General features: G+C 36.8%; 1 non-coding gene across 1 annotated transcript; it reads left to right on the top strand.

The window, feature by feature from the left end:
* The first annotated feature begins 3,566 nt into the window (after positions 1 to 3,566).
* On the top strand, positions 3,567 to 3,650 carry Trnal-uaa (transfer RNA leucine (anticodon UAA)). Its single transcript has one exon. It is a non-coding gene; the product is annotated as a tRNA-Leu (tRNA).
* The last annotated feature ends 339 nt before the right edge of the window (positions 3,651 to 3,989 follow it).

Genomic DNA, 3,989 nt, shown 5'->3' with positions numbered 1-3,989 from the left:
AACAAAGAAAAAGTTACCAGCTACAGTCAATTTGGGGAAGAGTTTTTAAAGAAATACTGGTCCAAAAGTCACCAGTGTGCAACACTTGAAGATTTACTGCATCCCAAGTCCCTTAATATATGGAGAGGTACCTTGAGAGAATTTGCTGAGCATCTATGGGAATTGAATGAAACTTTAGAGCAGCCATTAAATGACGACATAATGATATCAGCAATTAAAAGGAGGTTAAGTTGCAGAATGCAAGAAAACCTATCCGGAAGCCTGATGAAAGATAAAGATACTTTAATGGAAGTATCGGAGCAATTAGAAACTATTCGTGCACAGCAAAACAACCAGATGTGTGATCAGAACCAAGGTGGAAATAATTACAATCAAAGTCAATTTAATGGCCCACCAAATTACAGAGATAGAGGTGGGGGTCATGGACATAGGAACGGTGGCAGTGGTCGACAGTTTTACCACAATCATAGGAGAGATAATGGTGACAAGAATTATGACAGGGAAGAAGATAGAGCAGCGACTCCTATGATGTTTTCTTGAGTATCGACTGTCAGACGAAAAACGTCAAAAACAGACATGCAAGCTGACACATTTATACTCATTTCTATCAATATATAAAAGCTTCAGGGCGTCTTGTGCGTCATAAGAACTAGACACAACACTTGATACTGACAAGAAGTCGAAACAAGCTTGTAGTGTAAATAACTGAAGTTAAATAAAACTGTTGCAGCTAAATTGGACTACAAATATTCCTGAATAATGTCATACTTTTCCGTCTTACGAGCTGCGAAGTCAATGGAGAAAAAAAAAACTATTATTAAGAGGATAATCAGCAGTTAAAGAGGTTCAATTAAGAAATCAATATCACAGTTTAATTAATGAAGAATTCTAAAATTTCTTACAACTATGTTTCAGGACCGTAATTTCTGAGTGATTCCTTTGTAATTTTGGCAATGTCTCAAGCATCTTCTGCTGATCCAGAAGAAAAGCCCTCTCAGTAAATTTAAAAGTGGCCTCTTTCTTAGATCGAAACTGTATTTTATTTCCTAGCAGAGAATTTCTAGTATTCTTTAATAGATGTGGGATATAAATTACTGCAATAGGTTCATCACTGACTAAAAAGTGAACTGGACTGGACTCAGTAATTTTCTCACAGTGGAGATCATTCAGCGCTCTCTGGATGGTTGCACCCTTGTCACAAACTGTCCAAACAACCTTTAGCCCTATTTCTGGCAACTGCCTTATGACATAGGTAATAAGACTTTTTAAAGTGATACTTGAAACAGAGTGAAGTAATAAGCAACAACCTGCTTCCAGCTTTTATATATGCCTCTAACCATGAAAACTAATGCATGGTTTGGTTGCACATTTGACTTTCCCAAATGACCTAAATCTTGAAACCCTGAAATTTCTTGTTTGTCTACATCATAATGCAACCCTCTCTCCAAAGACATTTCATCAAACAACAAAGCACAATATTTATCACTGTTGATCATTGCCTTAACTTCTGACTTCTGTCTTCATTACAATCATCACAGAAGTATTCAATCCATGCTCAAAAGGTATAGAAGACAGAGATTTCAGATGCCTCATAGAAGGAAGATAAAAATGAACTGACAAATATTTGTATAGGTGGAGACTTCGCTCATATAAGGATAAAACAAATATTTTGTCCTCAGAGTGTCCATCACCTTGCATTTCCTGGTCGATGAGCATTTCTTAATTGGCTGTATATGAAATATTTGGCAACAGAATTTAAATTAGTTTCTATGAAACAGAAAGTATTACTGTCTTATAAATCTCATTGTGTTTTTAGTTCTGATTTTCCATGATGTAGCTTTGTTTTCAGTTTTGATAGCCTTGTTAGAGTATTCTTATGAGTCTTGCACACTTTTGATTTTCTTGGAGTTAAGTCTGCTTTTGAAACCTCTGTACCTAAAACTCCACTTTCCTCATTACAGAAAGTTTCAGATAAGAATGTGCACTCACCACCTCCAGGTACATTTTGAGGGGAGATAAAAAAATTAAGAGAGGCATCACTCAACGAATTACTCTGCTCAGCACAACTAGTGCTAGGTAATTCACGAATGCCAGTTTCACTTCTGGTATTGGCACCTGTATAATAAAGATATTCCATGGCTCCACTAATGCTTGGTAGGCCTAATTCACTATCAACACTAGTTTCAACAGATCCACTTCTAGTACTAACAGCTGCATGAGAACTATTTGCCACTCACAACTAAAGCTTTGTAGCTCATTAACACCAGTTTCACTTATGGTATTAGCTGCTGTATAAAGAACACTTGCCATAGCACCACTAGTGCTTGGTAGCCCTAATTCACTATTAACATCAGTTTCACCTGATTCACTACTGATACTAGCAATTTCACAAGGAACAACTGCTACATGTTTTGGAAACACACCCCTGTTTAGCCTCTGCCTAGTTATATTCATAAAATCTTATTCGAAAAAATGATTTTCGCAAACAAAATAAGTAGCACAGTTCACATCTGGTGACAGTTTACAAACAATTTTCCACTTCAGAAGCAACTCTGGAGGTAGTTTTGGAAACCTGTAGAAATGCTTGTTGCTAACTTTCTCCATTGAACCCATGTAATATCCAGATGAACAGTTGGAGAATTTGCAGGAGTATTTCAGTGTCAATTTGTTAAGTTGAAAATTCTGAAAAAACAAAGTTCTTCATTAAATAAAACTACTACTGACATATCAAAGTTATTTAAATAAACAAATGGAAACCACACAGCTTAATTTACGATAGAACAGAATGCATTTCATCTATAGGCTGTGAGATTATTTACTGAAAATGAAATGTCTTACCTTAGGATTTTTTGAGGACATTTTTTCATCAGGAAATCTCTTGTATTCCACGGTTAACTTCGTGAAATTTAAAGCAAAAAATCTGTTTATAATGAAGATCATTAAATTGTAAATATAAAACACAAAGACGACTGTATCCGTAGGCTTCAGTACAAAGCAAAACGACAGAATATCAAAAACCGCCATTGGACAGCACTCATTGGTCAGTTCCAGCTTCGTTTGACCCCTAGCGCCTCTAGTGGTGTGGAAGGAACTACGCGGCTTGTTGCCTCTTCGCCAATATAGCTTTCACCCCCATGCGTGGTACTATGGTTTCTATTTTCAGCAATGTACACATATCGATATTATTTAAGTTGGAGAAAAATTCAGCTTTGCAATGCACTGTGTCTCAAAAAGTGCTTTATTCTTCACTTAGAAACTGTTGCTATTGAGTTCGTAAAACGCATGTAGATTTGATTACTGTTCTCTATCATCTTTGTTTCAACTTATAAACTTTTTGTCAGTCTCTTCTGACAAGGCGCATGAACTTTCCATCACTTCGTCGTAATACTAGGAAATTGGTCTTGCTGTTTGGGACGTCGAGTAAAGGGTTGTCGCTAAGTAGCAGTTTTAAGAATGAAGTATACTGAGAAAATGGTTAAATACTTCATTACAATTATAAGAAAGATTATAGCCAAGAGCGAAAATGGTTTCTATAAATGCAATTCAGTGGCGTCGTTCGTACCGTTGTCAGATTGGCCGAGCGGTCTAAGGCGCCAGACTTAAGTTCTGGTTCCCGAGAGGGAGCGTGGGTTCGAACCCCACATCTGACAAATATTTTGAACAAGATGTATAGGTATAAAACACTTGCAACAGAACGGTTTGTTAACAAACTACACTATCTCGACGCTGCATCGCAGATGGTATTACAGATTCATTGACCTGTGTAAACAAACACGATTTTAGGACTGAATAGCACTGCAGTCTTCGGTCGATACTCCGATCGAACGGGTAGGATCAGTATTCTCTTCAGGTGTGTCAGACGCAATGATTATGTAATCTGTGGTAATGCTAATTCTCAGAGCACATGTCACGCAAAACGTGTTTTTAAAGAAAAAATTCAGGTGCAATTCTTAAAACTATTTTATTACTAACTGAAAATATATGTCTCA

Source organism: Schistocerca nitens, chromosome 3 (genome assembly GCF_023898315.1).
Source record: "Schistocerca nitens isolate TAMUIC-IGC-003100 chromosome 3, iqSchNite1.1, whole genome shotgun sequence".
Lineage (NCBI taxonomy): Eukaryota > Metazoa > Arthropoda > Insecta > Orthoptera > Acrididae > Schistocerca > Schistocerca nitens.
This window is presented reverse-complemented; position numbering and strand designations above follow the sequence as displayed.